Below are 12,233 nucleotides of genomic sequence, written 5' to 3'. Positions count from 1 at the left end.
TGACTGTTAATAAGGTGATATTCACAAATTACGCATTTGGGCAGTTTTGACTACCACATGAATTCGGGTTCAGAAAAGTATCCTCTAGTACCGGACACTATTGCATCAGGTTCAAATATTATCAAGTTCCAATTATATGATTAAAGACACCATTCAGAATAGTAATATTTTTCATTCTCTTTAGATTGTAGGCATTAAGATGTGTTAGTTGAGCTTATTTGACTCTCCAGCTAATTTTCTTTCATCCTACTTCGAATATCCAACTTTTTCAACGACATCTTCAATTTTTGTTTTTGCTTATTTCTGTGGCTTTATAATACCTTAGCAAGAAGAAGAAATTGAATTAAGGTAAGTTTAACAAAACAGGTGTGAAGAATTGCTATTTAATCACATGAATAATCTCCTCCTTAGCCGTGCGGTAAGATGCGCGGCTACAAAGCAAGACCATGCTGAGGGTGGCTGGGTTCGATTCCCGGTGCCGGTCTAGACAATTTTCGGATTGGAAATTGTCTCGACTTCCTTGGGTATAAAAGTATCATCGTGTTAGCCTCATGATATACGAATGCAGAAATGGTAACTTGGCTTAGAAACCTCGCAGTTAATAACTGTGGAAGTGCTAATTGAACACTAAGCTGCGAGGCGGCAATGTCCCAGTGGGGGATGCAATGCCAATGAAGAAGAAGAAGAATAATCTCACTGCCCGGACGGGGGACAGCTATCGAATACAGAAATTGATTTTGCACCAAGTATCTAACAAATCATTATCGTTATTTCAAATATGGCTTAACCATCTCCACATAATCAGAATTCATTCGAGTGATTTTATTATAGCTGATTGATACCTTCCAAAGCATGGCGAAACATCCAAATGTTTGGTATTTTGTTCAAGTTCAAATTGATTTCAAAGTTTACAACATGAAGATCTGCTGTTCCATGTTAGTTAAGGGATTTTTCAATGGCTTTCTTTTATACCACATAAGATAGCGGTGGGACCTCTGCTGGAAGTGTAGTTTTGAGAAGTATTAGGTATTGGGAGGTGTCCGGCGCTGGAGGATCTCCCCCTACTTTTCAATCCTATTAAACGAACGAGAAGACATCAACATTCTGAGATTAAATTTATCTGAATTTCTGAAGGAAAATTATTAAGAACTAACGCTGGGAGGTTTTTCCTACTTCCGAATGGATATTCTTCTGAATTTTCGAAGGGAGATTTTCAAATTTCCGAAGAGAATTTTTTCCGAAAAATTCCATTGAAAAGTTCTTTTGAATTAACGAAGGGATATTCTTCCGAAATTCTGAAGGGATAGCTTTCCGAATTGCCGATAAGAAATTCTTTGAAATTTTGAAAGAGGAGAAATTCTCTTGCTAGTGTCTTGAAAGATTCTTCTTCTACTTCTTTTTTTCTATGGCTCTACATTCCAATTGGAACTTAGTATGCTTTTGTAACTTCCGAAGGAAAATTCTATCGAAGGTTCCGAAGGTTCCGAAACGAAATTCCTACAAAAATTCCGAAGGAAAATTCTTCGAAAGAAGAATTACCGAAGGAAAATTCTTTCAAAGTTCCGAAGGGAAATTCCTTCCCATTTTCAAAGGAAAATTCTTTCGATTTTCCGAAAGATTTTTTTTTAAGTTTCCGGAAGGAAATTCTTTCGAATTTCCGAAAGGAAATTCTTTCTAATTTCAGAAAGGTAATTGCTTCTAATTTCCGAAAGGAAATTCTTTCGAATTTCCGAAGGGAAATTCTTTCAAATTTCCGAAAGGAAATTCTTTCGAATTTCCGAAAGGAAATTCTTTTGAATTCCCGAAAGGAAATTCTTTTGAATTTCCGAAAAGAAATTCTTTTGAATTTCCGAAAGGAAATTCTTTTGAATTTCCGAAAGGAAATTCTTTTGAATTTCCGAAAGGAAATTCTTTTGAATTTCCGAAAGGAAATTCTTTTGAATTTCCGAAAGGAAATTCTTTCGAATTTCCGAAAGGAAATTCTTTCGAATTTCCGAAAGGAAATTCTTTCGATTCGAAAGGAAATTCTTTCGAATTTCGAAAGGAAATTCTTTCGAATTTCGAAAGTAAATTCTTCGAATTCGAAAGGAAATTCTTTCGATTTTCCGAAAGGAAATTCTTTCGAATTTCCGAAAGGAAATTCTTTCGAATTTCGAAAGGAAATTCTTCGAATTCGAAAGGAAATTCTTTCGATTTCGAAAGGAAATTCTTCGATTTCCGAAAGGAAATTCTTTCTCGAATTTTCCGAAAGGAAATTCTTTCGAATTTCGAAAGGAGTTAATTTCTTCGAAAGGAAATCTTTCGATTCGAAGGAAATTCTTTTCGAAGGAAATTTCGAAAGGAAATTCTTCGATTCCGAAAGGAAATTCTTTCGAATTCGAAAGGAAATTCTTTCGATTTCGAAATTCTTCGAATTTCCGAAAGGAAATTCTTCGATTCTCGAAAGGAAATTTCTTCGAATTCCGAAAGGAAATTCTTCGATCTTCGAAAGGAAATTCCTCTGAATTTCCGAAGGAAATTCCTTCGAATTCGAAGGAAATTCCTTCGAATTTCCGAAAGGAAATCTTCCGATTTCGAAAGGAAATTCCTTCGATTCCGAAAGGAAATCTTCGATTTCCGAAAGGAGTTCCTTGAAATTCCGAAAGGAAATTCTTCGAATTCGAAAGGAAATTCTTTCGATTTCGAAAGGAAATTCTTTCAATTCCGAAAGGAAATCTTCGAATTCCGAAAATTCGATTTCCGAAAGGAAATTTTCTCGAATTCCGAAAGGAAATTCTTTCGAATTCCGAAAAGAAATTCTCTCGAATTCCGAAAGGAAATTCTCTCGAATTCCGAAATTCCGTTCGAAAGGAAATTCTTTCGAATTTCCGAAAGGAAATTCTTTCGAATTTCCGAAGGGAAATTCTTTCGAATTTCCGAAAGGAAATTCTTTCGAATTTCCGAAAGGAAATTCTTTCGAATTTCCGAAAGGAAATTCTTTCGAATTTCCGAAAGGAAATTCTTTCGAATTTCCGAAAGGAAATTCTTTCGAATTTCCGAAAGGAAATTCCTTCGAATTTCCGAAAGCGAATTTCCAAAGGGAAATTCCTTCGAAAGGGAAAGGGAAATTCCTTCGAATTTCCAAAGGGAAATTCCTTCGAATTTAAGGGAAATTCCTTCGAATTTCCAAAGGTAAATTCCTTCGAATTTCCAAAGGGAAATTCCTTCGAATTTCCAAAGGGAAATTCCTTCTAATTTCCGAAAGGAAATTCTTTCGAATTTCCGAAAGGAAATTCTTTCAAATTTCCGAAAGGAAATTTTTTCGAATTTCCGAAAGGAATTTTTTTTCAAATTTCCGGAAGTAAATTCTCTAATTTCCAAAAGGAAATTCTCTCGAATTTACTAAGGGAAATTCCTTCGAATTTCCGAAGGGAAATTCCTTCGAATTTCCGAAGGGAAGTTCCTTCGAATTTCCAAAGGGAAATTCCTTCGAATTTCCGAAGGGAAATTCCTTCGAATTTCCGAAGGGAAATTCCTTCGAATTTCAGAAGGGAAATTCCTTCGAATTTGCGGATTTATTTATCTTCAGAAATTCGGAAGAAAAACTTTTGAGAAATTCGGAGAGATTTTCTTCGTAAGTAATTTAGCTTTTAATATTTGGAAGAATTTAGCTTCGAAAGGTCGGAACATAATTTATTCAAAAATTTGAAAATTTCTCTAAGGAACTAAAATGATTTGGAACACATACCCTTCGCAAATTGGGAAGAATTTCACTTCGGCAATTCAATAGAATTTCCTTTTCGCAATTCAAAAGAATCTCCTCTCGGAAATTCTAAAAAAAATAACATTCGGAAATTTGAATAAGTTTCCTTTCGGAAATTCGAATGAATTTCCTTTCGGAAATTCGAATGAATTTCCCTTCGGAAATTCGATTGAATTTCCTTTCGGAAATTCGAATGAATTTACTTTCAGAAATTCGAATGAATTTACTTTCAGAAATTCGAATGAATTTCTTTTCGGAAATTCGAAGGAATTTCCATTCGGAATTTCGAAGGAATTTCCCTTTGGAAATTCGAAGGAATTTCCCCCCTTCGAAAATTCGAAGGAATTTCCCCCTTCGAAAATTCGAAGGAATTTCCCCCTTCGAAAATTCGAAGGAATTTCCCGTCGGAAATTCGAAGGAATTTCCCGTCGGAAATTCGAAGGAATTTCCCTTCGGAAATTCGAAGGAATTTCCCTTCGGAAATTCGAAGGAATTTCCCTTCGGAAATTCGAAGGAATTTCCCTTCGGAAATTCGAAGGAATTTCCCTTCGGAAATTCGAAGGAATTTCCTTCGAAATTCGAAGAATTTCCTTCGAAATTCGAAGGAATTTCGAAGGAATTTCCTTCGCAATTCGAAGGAATTTCCTTCGAAATTCGAAGGAATTTCCTTCGAAATTCGAAGGAATTTCCTTCGAAATTCGAAGGAATTTCCTTCGAAATTGAAGGAATTTCCTTCGAATTCGAAGGAATTTCCTTCGGAAATTCGAAGGAATTTCCTTCGGAAATTGAAGGAATTTCCTTCGAAATTCGAAGGAATTTCCTTCGAAATTCGAAGGAATTTCCTTCGAATTCGAAGGAATTTCCTTCGAAATTCGAAGGAATTTCCTTCGAAATTCGAAGGAATTTCCTTCGGAAATTCGAAGGAATTTCCTTCGAAATTGAAGGAATTTCCTTCGAAATTGAAGGAATTTCCTTCGAATTCGAAGGAATTTCCTTCGGAAATTCGAAGGAATTTCCTTCGAAATTCGAAGGAATTTCCTTCGAAATTCGAAGGAATTTCCTTCGGAATTCGAAGGAATTTCCTTCGAAATTCGAAGGAATTTCCTTCGGAATTCGGAATTCCTTCGAAATTCGAAGGAATTTCCTTCGAATTCGAAGGAATTTCCTTCGGAAATTCGAAGGAATTTCCTTCGAATTGAAGGAATTTCCTTCGGAAATTCGAAGGAATTTCCTTCGAAATTGAAGGAATTTCCTTCGAAATTGAAGGAATTTCCTTCGGAAATTCGAAGGAATTTCCTTCGAAATTCGAAGAATTTCCTTCGAATTCGAAGGAATTTCCTTCGAAATTCGGAAGGAATTTCCTTCTTCGAATTCGAAGGAATTTCCTTCGAATTCGAAGGAATTTCCTTCGAATTCGAAGGAATTTCCTTCGAATTCGAAGGAATTTCCTTCGGAATTCGAAGGAATTTCCTTCGAAATTCGAAGGAATTTCCTTCGAAATTCGAAGGAATTTCCTTCGAAATTCGAAGGAATTTCCTTCGAAATTCGAAGGAATTTCCTTCGGAATTCGAAGGAATTTCCTTCGGAAATTCGAAGGAATTTCCTTCGAATTCGAAGGAATTTCCTTCGGAAATTGAAGGAATTTCCTTCGAAATTCGAAGGAATTTCCTTCGAAGAATTTCCTTCGAAGGAATTTCCTTCGAAATTCGAAGGAATTTCCTTCGAAATTCGAAGGAATTTCCTTCGAAATTCGAAGGAATTTCCTTCGAAATTGAAGGAATTTCCTTCGAAATTCGAAGGAATTTCCTTCGAAATTGAAGGAATTTCCTTCGAAATTGAAGGAATTTCCTTCGAAATTCGAAGGAATTTCCTTCGAAATTGAAGGAATTTCCTTCGAAATTGAAGGAATTTCCTTCGAAATTCGAAGGAATTTCCTTCGAAATTCGAAGGAATTTCCTTCGAAATTGAAGGAATTTCCTTCGAAATTCGAAGGAATTTCCTTCGAAATTCGAAGGAATTTCCTTCGAAATTCAAGGAATTTCCTTCGAAATTCGAAGGAATTTCCTTCGAATTCGAAGAATTTCCTTCGAAATTGAAGGAATTTCCTTCGAAATTGAAGGAATTTCCTTCGAAATTGAAGGAATTTCCTTCGAAATTCGAAGGAATTTCCTTCGAAATTCGAAGGAATTTCCTTCGGAAATTCGAAGGAATTTCCTTCGGAAATTCGAAGGAATTTCCTTCGGAAATTCGAAGGAATTTCCTTCGAAATTCGAAGAATTTCCTTCGAAATTCGAAGGAATTTCCTTCGGAAATTCGAAGGAATTTCCTTCGAAATTGAAGGAATTTCCTTCGGAAATTCGAAGGAATTTCCTTCGAAATTCGAAGGAATTTCCTTCGAAATTCGAAGGAATTTCCTTCGGAATTCGAAGGAATTTCCTTCGAAATTCGAAGGAATTTCCTTCGGAAATTCGAAGAATTTCCTTCGGAAATTCGAAGTTTCCTTCGGAAATTGAAGGATTTCCTTCGGAAATTCGAAGAATTTCCTTCGGAAATTCGAAGTTTCCTTCGGAAATTCGAAGGTTTCCTTCGGAAATTCGAAGGAATTTCCTTCGAATTCGAAGAATTTCCTTCCGAAGAAATTTCCTTCGGAAATTCGAAGATTTCCTTCGAAATTCGAAGGAATTTCCTTCGGAAATTCGAAGAATTTCCTTCAATTCGAAGATTTCCTTCGGAAATTGAAGGAATTTCTTCTCCTTCGAAGAAAATTCCTTCGAATTTTCCGAAGGAAATTATCAATTTCGAAATTCCTTCAATTTCGAAGGAAGTTCCTTCGAATTTCGAAGCTTCTTCGAATTTCGAAGGAAATTCCTTCGAATTTCGAAGGAAATTCCTTTGAATTTCGAAGGAAATTCCTTGAATTTCGAAGGAAATTCCTTCGAATTTCCGAAGGAAATTCCTTCGATTTCGAAGGAAATTCCTTCGAATTTCGAAGGAAATTCCTTCGAATTTCGAAGGAAATTCCTTCAATTTCGAAAGGAAATTCCTTCAATTTCGAAGGAAATTCCTTCGAATTCGAATGGAAATTCTTCGAATTCCGAATGGAAATTCCTTCGAATTTCGAAGGAAATTCCTTCAATTTGGAAGGAAATTCCTTCGAATTTCCAAAGGGAAATTCCTTCGAATTTCCAAAGGGAAATTCCTTCGAATTTCCAAAGGGAAATTCCTTCGAATTTCCAAAGAGAAATTCCTTCGAATTTCTGAAGGGAAATTCCTTCGAATTTCTGAAAGGAAATTCCTTCGAATTTCCGAAAGGAAATTCTTTCGAATTTCCGAAAGGATTTTTTTTCAAATTTCCGGAAGTAAATTCTCTAATTTCCAAAAGGAAATTCTTTCGAATTTACTAAGAGAAATTCCTTCGAATTTCCGAAGGGGAATTCCTTCGAATTTCCGAAGGGAAATTCCTTCGAATTTTCGAAAGGAAATTCCTTCGAATTTCCAAAGGGAAATTCCTTCGAAATACCTTCCAATTTTAGGAAGGAAATTCCTTCCTATTTCCGAAAGGAAATTCCTTAGAATTTCCGAAAGGAAATTCCTTCGAATTTCCGAAAAGAAATTCATTCGAATTTCTGAAAGTAAATTCGTTCGAATTTCTGAAAGTAAATTCATTCTAATTTCCAAAAGGAAATTCAATCGAATTTCCGAAGGGAAATTCATTCGAATCTCCGAAAGGAAATTCATTCGAATTTCCGAAAGGAAACTTATTCGAATTTCCGAATGTATTTTTTTTAGAATTTCCGAGAGGAGATTCTTTTGAATTTCGAAAAGAAAATTCTATTGAATTGCCGAAGTGAAATTCTGCCCAATTTGCGAAGGGTATGTGTTCCAAATCATTTTAGTTCCTTAGAGAAATTTTCAAATTTTTGAATAAATTTTGTTCCGACCTTCCGAAGCTAAATTCTTCCAAATATCAAAAGCTAAATTACTTACGAAGAAAATCTCTCCGAATTTCCCAATAGTTTTTCTTCCGAATTTCTGAAGATAAATAAATCCGCACTACAAAAATTAAAGCTATTATGATTTATTGGAAAAAAAAAATTAATTTCGGGATAGAAATTATTCTAAACTTGAAAAGAAATTTTTTCAAAAATTCCACGGAAAATTGTTTGAATTTCCTTGAAAATTTCTTATCAATTTGTGAGCAGTCGAGAAGTAATTTTTATACGAATTCTAATGAATTTCTTCTAAATTTCCAAAACCAAAGGGAAATTCTTCCGCATTTAAAAAGAAAAAAAAATATGAATTTCAGAAGGCATATGGTTCTGCATTTTCAAAGGCAAATTTTCCTTAATTTCAAAAAGGAAGGTTGAAAGAACATTCTTCAATATTTATTTATTTATTTATTTCATTTTTGGTTAAAAACCACACAGACTACAGTATCTTAATCCTATTTTTGAAGACAAGCTTACTAACATTATAATCAAACACATATCAATCACATACATCGTTAAACAATCTATAACATCTGTCAAGTGGTTTGTTGTAACCGTAAGCAGTGCGGTGCACCGGGGTCCAAAGCAATCGGGGATTGCGTAATCGGCGGCTAGGTGCGTGGAAGTTGATTTCCCGGAGCACGCTACTGCAGTCAATGTTGTCACGGATCATGTCAAAAATAAAAAGTCGTTGTAAATACGTTCGGCGTTTGGAGAGTGTTTGCAAGCCAATGAGCGTACATCTGTGCTCATACGGTGGCAGGTTATCGGGATTGGTCCATGGCAGCTGTCGTAATGCGAATCTGACGAAACGTTTCTGGATGCTTTCTATGCGTGATGCATGAATCGCATGGTAAGGAGCCCATATTTGAACTCCGTACTCAAGAATGCTTCGGACTAATGAGCAGTATAGTGTTTTCAAAGCATAAACATCATCGAATTGTGCAGAGTTGCGGCGCAGGTAGCCAAGTATAGTTTTGGCTTTAAAGATTGTCTTTGAGATGTGCTCGTTGAACCGAAGCTTACTGTCCAAGGTAAGGTCAAGATCCTTTATGGAGTTAACTCTCATAAGCGGTAACTGGTCCATCGAATAATCAAATCTGATTGGTGAGTGAACACGGGAAAAAGTAATGATTCTGCATTTGGTGGCGTTGGCTTGCATTCCGTTTATCTGACACCACAATGATAAGCGCACAATGTCGGCTTGAAGTGCACAGCAATCTAAAGCTGACTTCACGACTCGGTAAATTTTCAGGAAGTTATTTCCAGAAATAATTCCTAATGAATATAAAAATTGACTTCCCTTCATATGAATTTTCGTTATACTTTAACATTTTTACATTAAATTTCACTGATTTACCAGGGCGAATTCTTCTGATTTGCTTCGAAAGATTCTTTAGAATTAATCCGAAAAATTATTTCGCGTTTCATTTGCTAAATTATTCCAAACTTGCACTGTCGAAGTTTTCAATCAGAAAACGAAATACGTAACTGTTGATACCAAGATTGATACGAAGTTAATCATAGTGGAAGTAGATGGGAGAAAAAGTCTCTAATAATAATGATTCATTGAAATTCCTTCGAGTATCCCGATGATGACTTTCAAATATTCTCTAAAATATTACGACGATATTTTTTTGTACAGTCCCCTCTCCACATCTCGATATTGAAGGGACGATCGAGGGGCATCAAGATAAGGAGAGATCGAGGAATGGAAGGAAAATAGAAACGGGAACTAGATAAAAAAAAAACTCGTTGCTAGGAAAAGCGACAACAAAACAAATGTCATTTCTTGTTTTCGTTGCGGGTTATTGGTTATTGTCTCAAGATGGTTAGTAGCCTAGAAACTTGAAAATATCGACATAGGGAGAAAGAGAACACTTCAAAATATGACCAGAACACATCAAGATAGAGAGGTTATCGAGATGTAGAAAGCAAAAATGTATGTAGATTAGAGGGACCAAGAAATCCATTGACATAGGGAGAGATATAGAACATCGAGAATTAGAGTTCCGGCTGTATTTCCCATAGATATTACTTCAAGGCTCCCAGGCGAATTTTTCTGTCGAGATACAGAATTTAACCGAAAGAAGAAAAAAAATTAAACGACCTTGTATGGACATGCATTTTAAAACCTCTCACACCCATGATGTCTGTGGAGCACCATCAAATTATGCACCTTCTAACCTTCATCGAATTGTTTCAACAACAAAAAGCAATATTTGGTTGCAAACATAATCAATTTTGAGTACGAAACAATCAAATATTAATTTACAATCAAAAACTGTTTTTCGTTTTCCACTAATTTAAGCTATGCCAAAAATCTTTTGCTCTAGCATTTTTCCCAAATTCCTTCCTATTGAAATCTTTAAAAAAAGTCATGACTGGAAAGAGTTAATCCCCCAACGTAATATGAATAACTTATAGCTTCACTCTAAATGCAGTTTCTGCAAGTTTAATAAATTTCCTATAAAACAGTAACGTTATGAGAAATTAAAAAATCAGAAGCGTGACGAATAGCAGGACTACGATACAAAAATATTAGCGGCGGCGTAATGCCAAAAATATTGGCAGCGGTGGCTTGGGACTCGATTTTTTAATTCCAGATTTTGTCAACCAGTGTTGATTACGTTTGCAACAATAAATAATTTTCCGATATTTTTTATATTTGGATATTTTTACAATATATATCCCTTGCCTCAGTTCTCGAATAGATTTTCGTTAACGCAGACACAACTTTTATCCCAAACAATGTAACGATTATCATAACTTCAAAACTCTTCAAAGATGAAGTAATTAAAAAGCCTCCGAAATTCCAATCACATTCTCCCGCAGTCGAGCGATTGTGAAACATCAAAATAATTGACGATTTTCTCATATGTATCATCGCAGTGCGGTCCAGCATCATCCTCCAAAAGGAAACCTGGAACTCCCTTGTGGTGTACCGAACAGAAGACCCGCACTGCCGTCCACGCTTCCCATACATGGCGGACAGTCATCCGAAAAACTCACAAGCAGTGCTCCCCGGTAATGAAATCCACACTTTTGACATAATCAGCCGCCTTGGGAGGGAGGACCCGCAAATAATGTCATAAATTAAGGCAATTTCGTACTAATATACAGAGCGAACCGAGGAGGGTAGCAAAAACCAATCGCATTCCAGAACGGAGCTCCGGTAGGGCTGCTTTCCTTTTTGCCTTATTTCCCATCCACCACTCGCACCATATCAGTCCCGGTAAATCATCATCGCGGAGCTGAACTCGTTGTGTCCGATGAGGACCATTGCCGGCCGCTTGTCGTTGCTTGATTTGGAAGGAATTTTCGCTGCACCTTTTCTTCGGTTACGGAGTCGTTCGAACTTTTTCTTCCAGATTGGTACCTTCTTACCTTCCTCCGAATCCCAACCAATAAATTAGTGTTGATGAACAATTTTCATTTTATTGCTGCACCGCAAAAGCCCGGGGAAGGATGACTGATTGAAGGGAGTACGCGAGCATTTCTTGCATTCTGACACGTACTGCACACATTGATCAGATTCTGATGCGGATTCTTGCACACACAATCCTCCGGTCGTTGATTTGCTACTTCTCTAGAGCTTGACAACGACGGACAGATTGAGGCACATTTCTCTGACACAATATCTCATTTGTTGAACGATGAGGCTAAGCACTGAGTTCCTTGACCTCTGCCTTCCAGGTTTCACTAGATGAGAAAGATGCTTTTGCCAAAGCCAGCCGAGGCAGGATGATTGATTCCAGACAGTGTTGTTTCAATACCCATCTGCCCGAAATAAAGTCCGCTATCTGAACCCGGCAACATCATCCCACCAGCAAATGATTCTATTATTCTCTTTATTGCTTTTCCCTCTGAGTCCTGTGAGCATAGATAGATAGATGCCCGTGCAATTCACGATGCTGTTGCAGTCGGAAGCAAGATTTTTTTATGTACAGGTTATCCGACTTGTCAATATCCCCAACTCAGCCATTTTGGATTTTTGTATGGAATTTATGCTTGTTTGTTTACGTTTTGCACTGAAAATGTATGTTTCCCCTCCGCGCTGGTTATTCCCATCTATTGACGAAGTCGGATAACCTGTACATAAAAAAAATCTTGGTCGGAAGCCACCGTATGAGACAGACATCCATCCAGAAAGTGAAGCGACGAGCGGTGCCGGACACTCATCAATCTGGTTGTCCGGTGAAACTTGCACCGAAACAGCGTCACATTTCGGGAAGCTTTTCCTTTCTGGGTATGAGAAGCAACAACCACCACTATGTGTCTCTGTCTCTGGTTTGGTTATTGTCTCATTCGGTAGTTGAAGCCCAATCCCATGACAAGCTGCCGGGGTGCGGGTGGTGGTGATGCGAGCTACACGTGAGGAGGATAGTCATCCGGCAAGCAGAATGCGGTAGCAATTGATAGCGATCATTTCTCCCCGGACATCCTTTTTATTATTGAGATGGTCGATATTTGCCGTCTGGTTGAGCGTCAGTTGACTGAAA

Source organism: Armigeres subalbatus, chromosome 3, assembly GCF_024139115.2.
Source record: "Armigeres subalbatus isolate Guangzhou_Male chromosome 3, GZ_Asu_2, whole genome shotgun sequence".
NCBI classification, from domain to species: Eukaryota; Metazoa; Arthropoda; class Insecta; order Diptera; family Culicidae; genus Armigeres; species Armigeres subalbatus.
The sequence above is the reverse complement of the archived record's forward strand: the minus strand, read 5'-3'. Positions refer to the sequence as shown.